The 19,942-nt window shown below is 43.2% G+C and overlaps 1 long non-coding RNA gene across 6 annotated transcripts in view; it reads right to left on the reverse strand.

Annotated features, from left to right (window-relative positions):
• LOC309531856 overlaps nucleotides 1–15,366 on the reverse strand; it is a 63,364-nt gene extending 47,998 nt beyond the window's left edge. For 3 of the 6 annotated variants that reach the window (XR_014219478.1, XR_014219479.1, XR_014219480.1), the window contains exons 1-2: nucleotides 14,924–15,275; nucleotides 13,995–14,218 (exon numbers count right to left, since the gene is read on the reverse strand). This is a non-coding gene — a long non-coding RNA (uncharacterized lncRNA). Of the gene's footprint in view, nucleotides 1–13,906; nucleotides 14,219–14,923 lie in introns of those variants that run through there. The other 3 variants (XR_014219481.1, XR_014219482.1, XR_014219483.1) reach the window with 2 other exon arrangements.
• Nucleotides 15,367–19,942: the final 4,576 nt, after the last annotated feature.

Consider the following 19,942-nt stretch of genomic DNA (forward strand, 5'->3'; position numbering starts at 1 on the left):
CTCATGTGAGGCATAGCTGTGCAGTACAGCCCCTCCGCCCAAGGCAGGAGACTTCCATATATTGTTGGGTTCCAACTTCCATCAACTCAGCAAGCATGGACCATGGACAGAAAACTGCAAGCATGAGCAGCAACCACAGAAGGACAAAGTGCAAGGTAAATTGCCCACCCCTTAAATCCTGGGCCCAAGGTTACACTAATGTAACAGGCAATGACAGACAGATGAAGGGAAGAGTCATTGTTGTGCATTTTTTCTTTTCCAAGTTCCCTCACTCCAGACAAGTCACTGAGGCATGCTTTTTTATTTATTTACAGAGTTTCAAGGGGCTGAACCCGCAATCCCAAGAGAGTCTTATTGTAGTGATCGCAAGGGAGGTTGATGGCAGTTCTCATGGGGGCTACAGCCAGTTGCTGAATACTGCAAGCATAGTGGAGAGTGAAGAGCGAGTTATGCTGCTATGTTAGTTTCCCCTCAAAAAGTTTACATGGAATTTGCTGGAAGTGAACTACAGTACAAACTTTTATTGGTATTGATTCCCTTAGCCTGCAACCCTTTGCTCACGTACCTGCAAGTAAGCCACGCTGATAACTGTGGAACTTATTTCTGAGTTGAAATGGACCAGCCCTCTCAGGCTCTCATAAATTTCACTTGGCTTTTTCCAGGTTTCCCAGGGTTTGGGGTGAGGGTGGGGGTGGGGGAAAGTGCCCTATGTTCATAGATAATTTTTGTTAAGGCTTTCAAATGATTGAAAATGCCAAGCTGGAGCAGAGCCTCTCCAGGTATCTCCTTTGATTTCTGGAAGATAGACATCACTTTAGCATGGCTGACATACACTGTACAGGCTCATCAGAATCCCAGGGCTCTTTCACACTTTATTTCCTTCGGGGTCCTCAGATGAATACCATATGCTCCTGGCAATTTACTGCTCTTTACTTTCTCAAGTTAATTCCTCCACAGAGACTTCAGTCTCTCTCTCAGTCTCTCTCTCTCTCTCTCTCTCTCTCAAGGCCAGACACTGATTTCTCATAGTGTGCGCCCTTGGAACAAGACTCTCTAGAAACCTCTGCAATGAACATAGATGCAGGAAATAAATTCAACTTATGTACTATTGGAGTGTACTCTTCCACTGATTTCTAATTGCCTGCTGAGCTATCTGAAGGAGACCATCAATTCTCTTATTCACAATGCTTGGAAGTTACCTTGCTCTTATTGATCTTTAAAGCTTTGGGGTTTTGTTCTTCCAAAATGGAATCCTTTAATTTTCTACCAGTGCTATACATGTCTACTCAGAAATACGCCCCACTGAGTTTATATTATTGGTTTAAGACACTACTTTAGAGGTTTCATTGCTATATAAATAAAAAAATAAAGGGCTGGCCCAAGGCATTTTGCTGCCTGACGCAAAGGACAAAGTAGCTCTGCCTTCTAGTTTCATGTACAAAAACCAGCCAGACTGGAGTTAATAATTATTATTATTTTGTATTTTTTTACCTGACCTGTGCCTGAAGGTCACATGTGTTTACAGCATATAAAAACACAAAACAGTAAAAACATCCTCATACATAATAAGCTCAACACAAGACATTACATTTAAAGCTCAACACAAGACATTACATTTAAATCTTACTTCAATGCTGGTGATGGGATGACATTCTCCACCACACCAGAGGTAGCAGGCCAGACCGAAGTACTCCTGGCAGGCAATGGGACAGCAGAGGGCAATTTGTGGGAGTTGCTCCTGAGCATCTGAGACCATCTTGGCAGGAAGGCCTGCTCCTTGCCTTTTCCACCTGGCCTAGGAGGGCAGGGCCCTGATTGACTCCAGCTGCAAAACCTGAGGCTGCTGAGCAGACTATTTGCTTGGGGTATTGTTTAGAGAGGGTTTTGAAGAAGGGAGTTGTTGCTGTTGTAGCTGTTAATTTTTAGTTTCTTTAGGTTGGATTTTAAGATTTATATGAAAATTGTTCAATTTCATTGTGGGCTTTTTGAAGTTTTGCTTATTGTTTATTACTACTTTTGATATGTTTGTATTAATGCATTTTTTCAAATATGTTGTAAGCCACCTTGAGCATGGTTGTAGTTTTGGAATAAAATGATTGATCTGTCACCTAGGCAGTTGCCTTCTTCTACCTTATGGTAGGACCAGCCCTGCTCTTATACTACCTTTCAGGACAAAGCCCTCCCAAGGTGGTGGCTTTCAAATGATAAGTTCTGTGGGATTTATTCTCGGGTAAGTATCTACTGGGATGCAATCCACATTTCACAAAAAGAAGTTAGCAAAAGAAGTTAAACAACAGAAGTTAAAATTAAAAAGTTGAAATATTTATAGGATGCAATTTCCACACACACCTGCCATAGAGATATCTAAATCCTTTTACTTTCACTTTTTCTATTTCTTGTTTTCAAAGATCAGCCCGGGATTGCCTACAAATTTTCAATGAATAAAAACAAGTAAAACTTTCTGTGGTGTTTCTCTGAAGAGCCACTTCCCAAATCAGTTTCTTCCATCCCACTAATCATTCATGCATCCATCCAGCTGCCTCTTCAACCTGTGTTCATGTGTTTCCCAATCAGTCAATCAACCTTCCTTAAAAATCACCTGCTCTTGCTGCTGCCAATATTTGCTTCAAGCTAATGTAGGTAGGATCCGTATGGTGAATATCCCCCTTTGATGAAGAAAAATGGAATAGTCCTGTGAGCTAATCAACATTCTTATAACTGCTCCTAGCCACATCTTTTGCAGCATAAAGAACAGTTGTGGGTTTCCCCTGCTGCACCTATTTTAAAAACCTCAGCCAAACTCTTAAGCATTACACAGCAAATTGCTTGACATCGGTATAGTCAATTATGCTACATACATAAATGTAGGTCTAGATAGTGAATCAGAACATAGAAGGTTCTACAGGGACCAGCTTAAGGAAATAAACAAAATAAAGTTAGTTACTCAATGAACAGAAGAAGTCGGGGTTATTCAAACACATCTAACTATCCTGACTCAGCTCTGATTTTTTTAAGCATATGGCATTCCTAGCTTTCTAGTTGTTCATGATTCCTCATGTATCAGTTAGGTTTGGAACAGAGGAGGCTGTTTTTATTGGTCTACCTACCTCATTATTACCCACCCTGAGTGGCAGAGGCTGTCCTGGGTCGTAGTAAGGAATTTTCCCAACAAGTTTTATCTTTCTGAACATTTCTTTCATTGTGATATCTGGATCAACCGATGATGCTCAAGATATAATTCTAATATAGATTAATCATTTATTTTAAATAGCAAGTCAAGAAGGGGGAGGGCTGTGATGTTGTTCAGCCAAGTTTAGTCTTGCTCAGTATCCCATCTCCATATTCTAGAGGTTGAGAAGGGCAACTGTTGTGATTAAAGGGTTCCTTCAGGAAAGAAGAAGAAGAAGAAGAAGAGTTTGGATTTGATATCCCGCCTTTCACTCCCCTTCAGGAGTCTCAAAGCGGCTAACATTCTCCTTTCCCTTCCTCCCCCACAACAAACACTCTGTGAGGTGAGTGGGGCTGAGAGACTTCACAGAAGTGTGACTGGCCCAAGGTCACCCAGCAGCTGCAGGTGGAGGAGCGGACACGCGAACCCGGTTACCCAGATTACGTGACTACCGCTCTTAACCACTACACCACACTGGCTGTGTGAACAGATGAAGGGTATTTAAGTTTAGGATAAAAGGTAGTTAAGGCTGAGGGAGTGGACACACATAGAGGTTTATAGAATAATGAATGGCATTGTCCACCCTCCCTCAGAATCCTAGAACTCATGATTATCCAATGAAATAGGCAACATTTAGGACAAGAGAGTAATTCCTCACGCAATGTGTAATTAACTTGGATATATTTTTTTTGGGGGGGAGGCATTGGAGAAATTTATGGATGACAGTCCTCTCAGTAGTTATCACTCATCAAAGCTATGTAGAACTTTCATGTTCAGGAGATGTATACAAATGAAAGAAGAAGAAGCGGAAAGTTATTGCCTTCATGGCCTATTTTCTAAGCATTTGAGGGGCATTTGGCTAGCCACTGCTAGAAACAGAGTACTGGGCTGGATGAGTCTTTGGTTTGGTCCAGTAGGGCTTTTCTTATATTCATCAAACATCTCAGCATTGGCTGTTTCAGAGGGAAAACCAAGAAATTAAGGAATATTATATGCCCAGTTATTTGCTTCCACTTTTTGGCATTCGGACACCAAGGACGTAAATTCTGAATACCAGATGGGGACTCAGGGCCAGCTGTCTGCAGCAGCTATTGATGGGCCTGCCCTCCATGTAACAAAACATTTCTCTGAAATTAAATGGCCTAAAAAGTTATAAATAGAAAAGCACCATTCACTGTCAAATGCTTCCTCAGCATCAGCCTAGATAAATACGGAAAAGAGATTAACTTTACAGCAGAACTGAAGTATATTAATTAACTGTCTGACAGGGCAGAACACATCTCTAGGGTGAATATGACCAAGATGCTATTCCTAGATTGATTTTGAGATCACGTCTTGAAATCCAGTGTCTTTTAAATTAAAATACACACACACACAAATAATCTTTACGTCTACTTCATTTAGGTGAAATAATAATAAAAGAAAAAGAAGCATCAAACACTTCCATGCTGTATATTTCCAAAAATGCATTTTATCTTACAAATTGTGCCCAGGAACTATTTCTCTTGTTAATGATACTCATTTTATTCACCATTAGAGGCCACTTTGTCATGCCAAAGTCTCATTCCTTTAATTGAAAAGTGTTCTATTAGGAGGGAGTGGGATAGAATGGTTTAGCAAAAGATGAGTTATTTATTGTTTATCCCACTGAGGAGCTATCCAATCGCAAAAAGGTTCTCTGGGTGTCATAGGGCAGTACCCCATGATTCATTTATTTATTACATTTATATACCATCTTTATCTTCCAAGGATCTCAAGGTAGTGTGCATGGTTCTCCTCCTGCCCATTTCATCCTCACAACAACTCTGTGAGGTAGGTTGTGCTAAGAGCTGGTGATTGGACAGTGAACTTTGTTACTAAGTGGGGATCACTAACCCTGTTCTCTCAGGTCCTAGTCCAACTCTCTAACCATTCCACCACACTGGCTCTAGGTTGTTGCATCAGTACAGGGGTTTCTGTTTGTGCAAAGGAACTTCCCTCCTCTCCCTGTGTGCACCCTCCCCCAATCTGCTCCAGAGGGTTAGGGAAAAAACCTCAGAACATATTTATGGGGGTACACAAGGGGAGCAGAAGTGGAGGGATTTCTATTGCCCAATTGGAAATCCTTGCATTGATGGAATGAGCTAGTTGGAAACTGCCCATAATTAATTTTTTAATCTTCCCTCACCTTTCCACTGCACTTTAAAATACAGTGCTAGGATTAAAAAGTTGTTTTCATGAATGAGAAAGTGGCCTGCAAATGAGAATGGGTACGCTATATAGAGAAAGTTAGGTGAGCTCATTGAGCACAGATCTGCTCATTGAGGCTTAAGACATCTCCAAGTTTGTTGGATTGGGTATGCCTCCTGCCTTTCTTCAATGATGGAACTCAAAGCGGCATTCGCAGGGTAACCCTCAAGTTTACTTCCTATCTGTGGTTCCAGATTCAGTCTCTTCTCACGCACATTTAGGGAGCAGATTCAGGAGACCCGTGAAAACAAGCGGGGAGGAGAGAGGGCAGGGAAGTTACATTGCGCCTCTGTAAGTTGCTGCACAAACACTGTTGCACTCAAAGCTGTTTGCAAAATTATTTGTGAAGAATCTGATATATATTTTCAATGCAGTGCATGAATGGTGATCCATCTGGGAGGCTTAGTGGGGGCAGAAGGTCAGGCAGAATTGTCAATTTAAATCGTTTATGGTTGAATGTATGTCCTGGGACTGTGGCTTTAAAAACTCTCAAGTCCCATTGCTTCCCATTGGCTCTGTGTCTGCAACCTAACCCAGCTGGCAAAGAAGAGGAGATAATTGGAGACACTGGCCAGCTGCCACTCATTGGGTGATAGCAATCTTTTAGCTTGGCATCTTCTTAGCTGACTCACTGAAGAAACAGCAGAAGCAGCCTGTTCAAGCCAAGGGAATTTCTGCAAGATCCACAGTCACTCTTAACTCACTCCAGATTTTACCATTCGCTTACCACATGATTATATGCAAGCCACATTGCGCTGCAGAAGCTTATTTTGGGGAACTGGGCTGCCAAGGCTCTGTTGTCCTGACACACTGAAAAGCTAACAGAGTTATGGAACGAATAAAAGGTAAAGGTAAAGGTACCCCTGACCGTTAGGTCCAGTTGCGGACGACTCTGGGGTTGCGGTGCTCATCTTGTTCTATACGCCGAGGGAGCTGGCGTTTGTCTGCAGACAGCTTCTGGGTCATGTGGCCAGCATGACCAAGCTGCTTCTGGTGAAACAAGAGCAGCGCACTGAAACGCCATTTACCTTTCTACTGGAGCGGTACCTATTTATCTGCTTGCACTTTGATATGCTTTAGAATCGCTAGATGGGCAGGAGCTGGGACCAAACAATGGGAGCTCACCCCGTCACGGGGATTCGAACCGCTGACCTTCTGATTGGCAAGCCCTAGGCTCAGTGGTTTAGACCACAGTGCCACCTGCGTCTCAATCATGGAAAGAATAGGAGGATTCTATTAGCTTATTCCTGCAATGTTTTGTCTCCCTAAGACTTTCTTTTGTTGGCACAATGCTTCCAATATGTGCAGAATAGATCATTAATTTAGAGAGAGAGAGAGAGAGAGAGAGAGAGAGAGAGAGAGAGAGAGAGAATCCTTGAGAGTAGTCCTGGCCAAATCCTTGAGAGTAGTCTTGGGCCTAATTTTTGCAGTGTTCCAGTGATGACTACATAGGAAGGACATCCTTTTATAAAATTCTGAAAAGTTTGAACGTTCTGAAGATAAGGATAGAGAGAAATATTCTCTCAAAGCTGTACACATAGGGTTGTCCAGCAAAACTGAATGGTAGGAGATTCAGGGCATCCCCAAAAAAGTATTTCTTCACACGAAGCATCATTAATTTATGTAACTCATCACAAGAAGATGCAGAGATTGAGTTCATGCAAACTGGTGATTGTGCACAGGATGGGATGGACAAGGGAAAAGAATGTGTAAAAGGATTGCAGGAGATGGTGTAGAATGAGCCATGCGGAGTGTCAGGGTTAAGCTGTAGGCAACTGCTAAGCAGACACCAGGAACAAGCAAGAGAATGAGCTGGAGCCAATTTTATCATTGTAAAAGGCAAAAGCACAGCCTGAGCAGGACAAGTCTGGAAAATCTCTCTGTCCAGGCACACAAGTGGTCAGACTGACAGTTCACTACTAGGGCAAGGATGGGGTAACCTATGTTCTTGGGGTTACAGCTTTCATCAGCCCTGACCATTGGCCATGCTGCACAAAAATAGCATTTAAATTGTATTCATTTCCTCCTAAAGGATGTACTTGGTATGAATTTCCCTTAAAATATACATTTGTGTATTCATTTTCCCTACTATGCATTTTAAAAAAAATTATTATTTTTTTGCCAAGACTGGATCACAAAAATCATTAAAGTGCTTGGTACTTTAGCTGTATTCCAATCCAACTAAAATGACCAAAACTATGATTCTCTCTGGATTCTTATAATATTTTTGCTCAGGACATTTTCCTCTGAGCCCACAGGGTGCAGAGTTGACAAGTTGGAGATACTACATTTCCCCCTTTTTTTCTACATCAAGAACCCCCTTTCACTAGAATATATCATTAAACAGAATGTTCCCAACCTAGATATATGTGTCTTCCATACAAGTGCTAGGAGATATGTGTACATCAACAAAGTGGTGTGTGTGTGTGTGTGTGTGTGTGTGTGTGTGTGTGTGTGTGTGTCTGTACAGCAGTCTATGTTGCTGTTATTTGGTATGCATCATTAAAGGTCATAAAAGCAGAATTATCCCAGCCATGCCTAGCAAGCAGGTTCAAATTGCTTTTCTGATCCGGATGCCAGACTCAAATATTAGTTTCTGCTGCCATATGGCTGAGGGGGACAAAGCAGCTTGGCTGATTCCTGGCTGAGTGGTGTCATTTATAAGATGAAGTGGTCTTTCTCCAAATGACTGTTCACGCAGATTTGGAAAACTGTGTTGTTTTTCCTCCTCACTCTGGGTGGTTTATTTTTAAATTTGCCCAAAGTATTCTCTTTTTAAAAGAAAAGAAAGCAATTATTAGTATTTTCCTGGCTAATTCATTTTAAGCATGGATGGACGAGGTTTTGTTTAAAAACTGCAAAGCTCAGACCATGCAGATGTGCAATGGTCACAGGTCCACATTTTCAAAGTTAGCCATTCAATGTGTACACTGCTTTTAAATTTAATTCTCCCAGCATCATTTGGGTATCTTTCTGGACCCACACCTTAGAATGGAAACAGGAACCATGCTCTGGGGGTTCAAGTGCTACTTGACAAGTCATTTGAGAAACTGCTGCTTTGCTCTATAGTATTCATAACCTGGTGTTCTACAGAGATCTACTTTTTACTTGCTCTTCAAGAACTACTGAAGCCCCTGAGTAAGGTCATTGGGAGGTTTGGGGGTGAAGTGTCAACAGTAAGCTGTCAGTGCATGTGAGAGAAATTGGGTATTGTGGTAGCAAACACAGTTTCAACCGAGAAAAGTAAAAATGTGCTCCCTATGAAATTCAGAAATGTCAACTGCGGCAAAATGCTACCACTAGGGAGCTGATGTGGAAAGGTGTCAATAACATCCTACACCAGGTGCGGGGAACTTTTGGCTTGCTGGATACTGCTGAACTACAAGTGCCATCAACAGTAGCAAATATGGTCAATGGCAACTGCTGATGGGAGCTGTAGTTAGCCAAAGGTTCCCCCCACAACTGCTATTTTTACTCACATTTCCCCAACACCCTCCTTGCTGCCCCCACCCCAGTAAAATAAAAATGTCTGTCCGGCACAACACTTTGAATCCTGAAGGAATCAAAGGAAGAATGTGAAATCATGGTGAGTAGGGGAAATGCGCAAGAACACAAACACCGTTCAGTAGGGAAACTGGAACTAATGGCTCCCAGGCCAAAGTACCCAGTCTGAAGAAAGATGTCAGCACAGTATGTTATGGAATATGGTTTTGTTTAAACTTGTAACATACCATGAAATGCAGTGCACATGAGAGCACTGAATGAATCCCCCTGGGATTTTTTTTAACCACTTATTTAGATGTCTTGGGCATAATTAAGTATGATGTTAGTAGATCTTATGGGGTCAAGTTCAGCTTAAATGTGGTCTCCTCTGCAATATTTTGTAAACTTCCAGATGCAAACCACCCAAGCTAATAGCTAACAAAAACAAAAACAAAGCAAAAATGAAATAAAGAAAACAGAAGCATTAAAAAAACAAAACCCACACATAGATTAAAATTCGCTAAGGGCACTGATTGTGGGGGAGGAGAGTAAATTTTGTGCAGGTGCTCTTTGGCCATCTCTGTTGTATAGAATTTCACTTCTGCCAGCTTTCTGGAATAGAGAACAAATGCAAGTCTGGTTTTTAAAAAAATAGACATTCCTCATCAGTGGAGCTGCTTGTTACCAGGGAGAAGAGCTGTAGCTCAATGGCAGCGCATCTGCCTTGCACACAGATGGCCCCAGGTTTAATCCCCAGTATCTCCAGCTAGGGCTGGTCATGCCTCCTGTCTGAAACCCTGGAGACCCACTTCTGGTCAGTACAGGCCAGGCTTGGTGAACAAGATCTCACTCTACCCTGGAGCTGTAAGCTCCCCCCCCCCCGCCACTGTGGGCCACTTTGATAGGTAGGTGAGAAAGCCCACCTGCCAATCACCTGATTATTTGCCTGAGGTAACCCTATTTCAAAGGAAAGAATTGAGAGCCTTTCCTTTATGCCTTTGCAGCCAGGCTGCAATGGCAAACTCAAGCTAGACTGCCAAGGAAGAGCCCTGAGGAATGTGGTGTTTGTAGCCCCCACTGCTCAGTTAATTGGGGCCCCCATATTAGCAAGGATCAGTTCCAGTGGGAGATCCAGTCAATAACTCCTGAGTGTAACCCATCCTAGTAGGCAAATCTCTTTTAAAAAGAGCTTTCAAAGGCAGATTGTTTGTGGCATCACACCGGGGTGAGCTATCAAAAACTCAGAAGGGTAGCCCCAAACATTTTGTTGTACCTCATATAGATATTTGGATCCCTGTTTAACCCTATATTTAAATCCCACTTATCTCCAGGGGGTTTAAATGCAACCAGCATTCTCTGGACTGAGGTCAATATATATCCTGCGTAAACCTTTCCCAAACGACATTTATAGATGGAGTCCAGTCTGTAGGTCAGTGATAGAGCATCGGCTTTGCATGCAGAAGGTCTTTTGTAGGATGGCATGTGACCCCTCCCCCTGAGAGCCTCTGTCATTCATTACAAACAATACCAAGCTAGATGGTCCAATAGCCTGACTCAGTATACAGGAAGGCAGTTTCTGATGTCCCTTACTAAATCCCACTGAAGTTGGTGGAAGAGATTAATAGCAACTACCTTAAATTCCATTGGTTTCAGTGGGACATAGTCTGCAATCCTTTATACTCTTCCCTGGGAGTAAGCCCCCTTGAACTCAATGGGGGCTGAGTAGACCCATAAAAGAGAATAAAGTTGGTCACTGAGTTGGCTCAGAGCTCCTGAAATGAAGTGCTGAGAGACATCTCACAGCACGAGAAGCAAACACATAATGTAGCTGATTGTACATAAATAGTGAGGGAGACTTGCTTCTCTTTACCATCTTTTAACCTACCGGCTAAACTTTTTCTGAAAACCAAAACAAGCATATTTACATCTGCAAAGTGACATTAAAACAGGGGATCATGTTAGCAACTGAGATTGCTCGAAAATGCCAAAGCTGGTGCCTCAGCATTAAAGCCTGTGAGTCACAGACTGCTTCTCTCATGCTAGAACCCATCTTTCCACAGACGCCTAAATTTCACAAACCTCACAGATTCTGCGGCAAGACTGGAATTTCATCTTCAGTTTGTAGGAGTGGGGTGGGGGGTGGGGATTGCCTCTGCCTTCTGAGGTTCTCAATGCTGGCTAGATAAATTCCTTTGATTTGTGAACTGTTTGCAGAAAAGAATCTGCATCACGTGCTTATTTGTGGCTTGGCGCTCTCACTCGCTCTCTAGTTTCAAATACCAATATTCCTCCACTAACTTATAAATTCAAGGGTTTTATTCCCGGCATTTAGATACTGCAACCGGCTCTAGGTGCTCCAAAACAATAAAGATGTGTCAGCTGCACAAGGTATTTGACCATCTTGCTGTTGCAGTTTGAATCAGTGTGTAGAGTCAAAGGGTAGGAATATGAGAGGCAGTAAGTGGTCTAGAAGCAGCTAATACAGCAGTGTGATTGAACACAGGAAACTGCCTTATCATACAGTTGGTCTATCTAGTCAGCATTGCCTATACTGATCAGCAGATCTTCAGGGTTTCAGAGATTTTAGGGTTTCCCAGCCCTACCTGAATAAGCTGGGGGTTGAAAATGGCATTTTCTGCAAGCAAGGCAGACTCCTTTCCACTAAGCTACAGCCCTTCCCAAAAGTACAATATACAATGCAGAATAGGAGTTGAGACTAAAGTAGCCGTTTGTGTGATAGTGACATAACACCTTTGGGGAAGAACTGTATTCTGACAGTCCTGCCACCATGCAGCACCCCAGCTCAACACTGTATTGTTTTTGACACCTGCTAAAAACTGTGCTTGTTTAGGCAAAACTTCTCAGGCATGTAATTTTATTGTGTATCTTTTTTATTAAAAACAAACAAACCTGCTGGTTTTTATTTATATTCTCACAAATCTTACTTCAATTTGTTCTTAATGCTTGATTTTTATCAGTATTTTTAAAATGAACATTTTATATTGTTTTAGGTTCCATATTGCTAATACTGTTTTAGGTAAGCATGGCTGCCTGGCTGGCTGGGGCTAGTACCACTCAGGTGGTGAAGAGAACACCTCAATATTTTGTTGTAGGTCCAGCCTGAGTACGTACACACACATACATCCTTGAAATCTATCTGTGGATAATAATATTATTTATGAAAATTTCTATACCACCCTTCAACCGAAAATCACAGGGCAGTTGTTTACATTTTGCCATGCTGGATGGAGCTTATGGGAATTGTATTTTGACAATAATTAACAAGCCCCATGTTGGCTCCCCATGCTGTAGGATCAGAGATATCATCTCTTGCTTGTGGACTTCCTAAGGGCCTCTGATTGGTCACTGAAGGAAACAGAATGCTGTACTAGATAGGCATTCAGCATGTTTCCAAGCACAATTCAAAGTGTTGGTGCTGACCTTTAAAGCCCTAAACGGCCTCGGTCCAGTATATCTGAAGGAGCGTCTCCACCCCCATCGTTCTGCCCGGACACTGAGGTCCAGCTCCGAGGGCCTTCTGGTGGTTCCCTCACTGCGAGAGGCCAAGTTACAGGGAACCAGGCAGAGGGCCTTCTCGGTAGTGGCGCCCGCCCTGTGGAACGCCCTCCCATCAGATGTCAAAGCGATAAACAACTACCTGACATTCAGAAGACATCTGAAGGCAGCCCTGTTCAGGGAAGTTTTTAGTATGTGACATTTTAGTGTATTTTTCATCTTTGTTGGAAGCCGCCCAGAGTGGCTGGGGAAACCCAGCCAGATGGGCGGGGTACAAATAATAAATTATTATTATTATTATTATTATTATTATTATTATTATTATTATTATATCCACCGGGGCTCCTCCTATCCTCCTATGGCACCATGTTCATCAGCTCAATATCAGAGGTGGGTAATCTATGATCCTCCAACTCTTATCAGCCCCAGCTGACAGGCATGGTGGGAGCTGTCAATCAGCAGCATCAGGCTAGCCAACCCTGCTCTATATTTAGACCCTCAAATCAACACATATAGCTTTGAAAGGGGCTACAAATTTACTTTTCTTTTTCTGCAGGAATCTGGATGAGAACAGGAAATATGAGGAAATATTCCTCTGGCTTATAATGAAAGCAGAATGATGATGCCTAATCTATAGAGACACAATGTTGGATGCATACAATACAATATTTGGGCATCCCACAGATGTCTGCAGTTGTTTCAATTAAAAAAATATTTAAAACCCCCAGACCACCACATTGCAATAATCTAAAGATAAAAGTGGAAACAATAGAAGATCTTCCTGATACTTTTTTTTTTTTTTTGGAAGGAGAGCAACATCCTTGACATCACAGGAAGCAAGGAAACAGATCATTAACACTGAGAATCCTGTACAGGGGATTTTCAGCAAGTAAAGTAAATGAACATTTCAAAAGAAAATAGGGGAAGCAACTTCTGGAGGAAGGGCAGGATATAAATTTAATAAATAAATAAATATAACTGCAAGGCTGTAGAGTTTGGAGCAGGGGGAGGGGAATGTGGTGGAATTCTCTGAGGAACAAAGTAAAAGCACCAAGTTACGGTAGTGAGAGAGCTTTCTTTTTTCTTTTTTCTTTTTTTTTACATTAAATAACAACGATCCCAGGATGTTTCCTGGCAGAAGTCTATCCCATCCCTTGCAACCTGAGATCCCTTTTCACTGTTAGTACCAAAGACTGATGAGGAACATTCACATACAAACTGCATGCTCTAACACTGAAGTATGGTTTTCTACCCACAACCATACAAGCATGGAAGGATCTTACCTGCAATATTTCTTATTTTCAACCCTTTTCCTCATTCACCCTCCTCAAATATCCCCCCTCCCACTTGCCAACCAAGCTTGATCATCAGGAAGTAATATGAAGGCCTAGTCTTGAAGGATAATACATTCAAAAATATCTTAGCTGTTTAGGCCTCAGCTTAATATCACATGTTCCATATAAGTACATATTTAATATTCTTAACAAGAAACCAAGACTGTCAAATACATTACTTAATCGGGACAATTTAATAAATTAATAGGCAATTTAAAGAAAATAACAAACCCTCTCAGGTGGCAGATTAATTATGGACTTACATTTCGCTGATCAAGAATAATTGGATTATGAATGTGGGCCAGAAGTAAGAGATCTATTTTCAGGGTCAATGGGTTTATCTTTCCACAAATGAGAATAATGTCTTTTGGTATGCATATCTAAGGCCATGTCGTCCAGAAGTCAGAGGAACACTTCAGCTGGTTGCTTTGGAAGAATCTTCATAGGGTAACTTTCTCTCCCAACATTCATGTGGACAGTGAGTCTTCTGAAAGAAACACAAAAATTGTGTTACCAAATCCTAAGAACTGCTAAAAATTTAATAAGCAATGTAACGACTCTTTGTCACAATATTAGACTTCTATCATGTGCCTAATGGCCTCGCCTTCAATGCATATCCAAGTATTCAGCTTCCTGTGCCAACAAATTCCCACCAAATGGCATGATGCAAATATATTTCTAGTCTTCCAAAGAAAACGGTGGTTATTATTCATTTGCATACAGTGATCCATTTAAAGTTGCACATAGTAAATTTAAATTGCCTATTGGCTAGCACTGAACTAAGCCTAATGATCCTCCTTGGGCCAAAAACAAACAATAACAACAACCCAACACCCTCATTTGCAACCCTAAGTTCTAGCAGGAATTCCTAGATTTCAACATGGTCACCATGTTGTCAACAGTTACTCTCTCAATAGCTAAAGAAACAAAGAACCATCATTCTAGCTGTAAAAGTTTTCATTAAGCAGTAAAATTAGCTGAAAATGGCTGACAGGATTATGACCTGCTATTGACTTGGGTTTTTACTCCCCACACTCTGATTGTGGATATCTCTGGTGTCACTTGTTAAGCCCCTCCAAAATCCTGTCAAGCCCTTAATGTGAGCAAACTGAAGTATTTTGGAAGAAAGTGGGAGATTCTCTTACTTCAGCTACTCTGGACTGAGCTGAACTTCCACTATGTTTTCTCTTGCCTTTCGTGATCAGTGTAGGGTACACCACCTTGACACAGAAGGCCTTAAAGGATGAGAAGCCTGCAGCACTTAGTATTGTGGACGGTGGGGGGGGGGGGAATTAAAAATTCAATCCTCCTGTCAGACTGGGAATATCCCCTCAGTCACGCAGTTTAGGATATGCCACCATTCTTCAGCAGAGTTTCTTTTCTTTCAGCAAAGTAAGCGGCTCACGTATATGTCAAACAAAGCTTTAATAATAAAGAAAAACTGTAACACAATAACATACACTCTGAGAGAAACTAAAACAACATCCTGAGGCAAGAATGAGGCAAGAAGCAAGAATGACAGTTGGCCTCTGAACACACGAAGGGAGGGGCCAATTCCGGAGCACAATTCAAAAGCCCCGCCCACCAGGTGCCAGACATTCTACTATTCAAATGAGATCTCAGTGTTTTTCTAACACTTAGGAGATCTCGGGGGGGGGGGAGGCACTGAGGAATTTTCTCTTCCCTCCTATCTTGAGAACCCTGGAGAGCAGAAGGACACACTACTTTTGAGCAAATAAAGGGATAGTAGGACAGAAGAAACGTGTGGGACTTGTTTACTGCTCTCTCGACACACGCCGCTGTGTAATTCTGCTAATTGCTTTACGATCTACAGAGGCTCCCAGGGGAAGTGTGGCTGGGCGCCGAACAATAAAGCAATAAATCTACCGAACACACTCCAGCATGGTGCTGCTTCTGGGTGTGGGTTGGGGAGAGTCCATATAGAGAGGTTCTGAGGTTCTCTATATCTACTGTTCAGGAAAACACCCTAGGCTTGGCAGAGTATATGGGAGTAGAGCAGGGCTGTCTGTGAAACTGTGGGGAGAGGGAAGCGTTGGGTGAATTGAACCTCCTTGCCCTTGCTGACTCAACCAGAGTGGGTGAGGACAATCCTCAGAAGGTTTGCCTAGTGTTGAAGTTGCCCATCAGCAGACCCACTAAAATATACTTGGAGTTGAGAGTTGATTTCATGCTCTTTTTTCAGCTCATAGTGGTGAGGAGGAATGGAAGTTCCCCCTGAATGTCTGCCTTATATACATTAATTACACAATGGCTCCACATGATTGGCTAATTCTGGATTCCCTTGTAGGCCAATCAGGTTGCGGATTCCCTTCCACCTGGAGCTGAATTGGGTGGCTCCTGTGGACCAATCAGACTGCTGCATTCTGGATCCTATTGTTCTAGGACCAATCAGACTGCTGCCTTTTGGATCCTATTCAACTCAGTACGTAACACCCACCTGGTTGCAGTCTTCCTCATTGGGGCAGACTTTGCTCTTTCCAATTTCAGTAGTGCCCTGTGCAAGGCCAAAATTTGCACCTGCCTTTTCCTACCTCCCATTCCTCTCAGTTCACTATGTCATCATTGCAATGCCCTATGGGGCCCCCTAGGCCCATACCCAGACGGAACCAGTCATGCTGCTCTAAATCCACCTCTGTCCCCATTATGGTGAGATGTATTTCTATTTAAATTTTAATACGGACTTCTAAATTTGTGCCTATACACCTATAAATTTCATGCTAACCTGTATGCTGTTTTGTTGGCAATCTGTTTCCTCATCTTTTTCTTTTGCAAATGCATACATGCTTCATCCCTGGTGCAACTGGACTTCTCCGCGACCCTTCCCCTCTGCAGGGAGGTGGGACCAATTCGGATGGTCCACCCCCGCCACTTAATGGATCCAAATGGTTTCCAGAGAGTGGTAGGGGATGCTTTATCCCATGTTGATGACCTTTCAGCTGATTCCCTGGTGGCCCGCTGGAATGCGGAGTTAACCAGGGCTATCGACTGTCTGGCTCCGAAGCGCCCTCTCCGATTGCATGTAGCCCGGACAGCCCCGTGGTTTTCTTCAGAGCTGAGGGCGATGAAACAATCGCTGAGATGACTAGAGCGTTGGTGGCAGAAAACTCACTCCGATTCTGACCAGACACAGGTTAGAGCTCAACGTCGAGCCTACCAAGTGGCGATAGCGACGGCGAAGAAGACTTTCTTCACCGCCTCTATTGCATCTGCAGAAAATAGTAGCAGGAGACTCTTTCAGGTGGTTCGCAATTTAACGGAACCACCTTTATCACCGGGGCCTTGTAAAGACCCCAAGATCTCCTGCAACGATTTTGCAAAGTTTTTTTGCAGATAAAATCACTCATATTCGGAAGGAGCTAGACACCACCATGGGAGCAGGGCTGGGGTGGGAGAGTGCTAGAGCTCTGTCTGGTCAAGTTGTATGGAATCAATTTCATTCTGTTACCACTGAGGATGTGGACAGCCTGCTTGGACGTGTGAAACCAACCACCTGTCTCCTTGATCCTTGCCCATCCTGGCTAATAAAAGCAAGCCGGGAAGGGTGGGTGATGGGCTCTGCGGGGTGGTGAATGCTTCCCTCTGTGAGGGAACATTCCCAGATCCACTGAAAGAGGCGGTCATTAAACCGCTTCTTAAAAAAACATCTTTAGACCCGGCCAGTATGGCCAACTATCGCCCAGTCTCAAATCTTCCATTCTTGGGCAAGGTGATTGAGCGCGTGGTTGCTGAACAACTCCAGGCACGCCTGGAGGATGCGGACCATTTGGATCCCTTCCAATCGGGATTCAGGCCTCATCATGGGACTGAAACTGCCTTGGTCGCGCTGGTTGATGATCTCCGGCGAGCTAGGGACAAAGGTGAGAGTTGTTTCCTAGTTCTGCTGGATCTCTCAGCGGCGTTTGATACAATCAATCATAATATCCTTCTGGACTGTCTAGAGGGGCTGGGAGCTGGGGGCACTGTTATACAGTGGTTTCGCTCCTTTCTCCTGGGCCGTGTTCAGAAAGTGGTGGTGGAGGATGAGTTTTCAGACCCCTGGGCCCTCACTTGTGGGGTGCCTCAGGGTTCTGTCCTCTCCCCCATGCTTTTAAACATCTATATGAAGCCGCTGGGAGAGATAATCAGGGGGTTTGGACTGGGTGTCCATCAATATGCAGATGATATCCAGCTCTACCTCTCTTTCAAATCAGAACCAGTGAAGGCAGTGAAGGTCCTGTGTGACTGCCTGGAGGCGGTTGGAGGATGGATGGCGGCTAATGGATTGAAGTTGAATCCTGACAAGACAGAAGTACTGTTTTTGGGGGACAGGGGTGGGCTGGTGTGGAGGACTCCCTGCTCCTGAATAGGGTAACTGCCCCTGAAGCACCAGGTGCGCAGCCTGGGAGTCATTTTGGACTCACAGCTGTCCATGGAGGCGCAGGTCAATTCTGTATCCAGGGCAGCTGTCTACCAACTCCACTTGGTACGCAGGCTGAGACCCTACCTGCCCGCGGACTGTCTCGCCAGAGTGGTGCATGCTCTAGTTATCTCCCGCTTGGACTACTGCAATGCGCTCTACGTGGGGCTACCTTTGAAGGTGACTCGGAAACTACAACTAATCCAGAATGCGGCAGCTAGACTGGTGACTGGGGGTGGCCGCCGAGACCATATAACACCGGTCTTGAAAGACCTACATTGGCTCCCAGTACGTTTCCGAGCACAGTTCAAAGTGCTGGTGTTGACCTTTAAAGCCCTAACCGGCCTCGGCCCAGTATACCTGAAGGAGCGTCTCCACCCCCATCGTTCTGCCTGGACGCTGAGGTCCAGCGCCGAGGGTCTTCTGGCAGTTCCCTCATTGAGAGAAGCAAAGCTGCAGGGAACCAGGCAGAGAGCCTTCTTGGTAGTGGCGCCCGCCCTGTGGATGTCAAAGCGATAAACAACTACCTGACATTCAGAAAACATCTGAAGGCAGCCCTGTTCAGGGAAGTTTTTAATCTGTGATATTTTAGTGTATTTTTGGTTTCTATGGAAGCCGCCCAGAGTGGCTGGGTACACCCAGCCAGATGGGCGGGGTACAAATAATAAATTATTATTATTATTATTATTATTATTATTATTATTATTATTACTACTACTAAAGATGAAAATACCAAATCTTAATAGTGTCTCAGTTGCCTTGCTAGGACATCACCTCCTGGGGAACCTACTGCGGAAAAAAAGATGACTGCAAAAAAGATTTCCTGTATTAAGGGGGTGGGGCATCTCTCTACCACTAGCACTCATATGTGCTTTGAGATGTGCAAAAATCTAATAATAATAAAAATACAGAGAAGCCGCAAGTCAATGGTTAGGGTTTGAATACTGTTGTGGAGAACAAATATGAGGCAGACTGTGGAGCTACTACGCATCCTTGTATTTCAAAGATATTAAGTGACTCTGATTTTAGAAAGGGGTTGGGCCTATGCAAGCAGTTGGGGGCCTGTGGCTCTTTCATTCATTGGAATCTAGGGATTGTTTACTAAGGGCTGGTACAAATGGTGCACTGTTGCAAGGCCATGTGCCCTACTTTATAAGGGGCAGAATTCTATTTAAAGAGTTCTGGTGAAAGGATGAACAAACATGTCATTTGGGTTGCTAATCTTTCCACTCTCAAATTCAGTTCGCCACATTTCTGCAACAATTTGCAGTTTTATTTTTTAAAAAAATCCTCAAAAAACAGTTCAGTACATAAGTGCAGTTTCCCCCCGGTACTCACATTTTTGTGGCAGTTTTGGCAAATAGAGATTTACTTACGTAATTATTTTGCAAATGATCGTTGCTAATATAGTTCATTTTTGTATCTTATTTTTTTTAAATAACGATCATTGCATTTTTATGCACACTTTCCCCTAACATATGGATATTAGTTCACACTACTTGGTTGGGAAACTGCACTGCAGAATCCAGAGAAGTTTGGATTTCAAAGGGTAGCTGGGTTTCAGTTTGCTCATGCTCAGTTCGAGAGGTGCGAATTATGTCATTTCTCGGTAAAATGCAAACAGAATTGAATTTCTCCCCCCTCCCTGTGAGAGCACAGCCCTTCTGTTTGAAGGCATTCTCTGTTTGAAAGGTAGTTTAGTCCAAGCCTGGTATAAAGATAAGCATCCGTAAGAAGGGAGGACAGGAGTGGCCTTGAAGCTGCCCATCAACCTTTAGCCCCTTGATAGCAGAC

This window comes from Podarcis vaucheri, assembly GCF_965113315.1.
Source record: "Podarcis vaucheri genome assembly, chromosome: 4".
NCBI lineage: Eukaryota > Metazoa > Chordata > Lepidosauria > Squamata > Lacertidae > Podarcis > Podarcis vaucheri.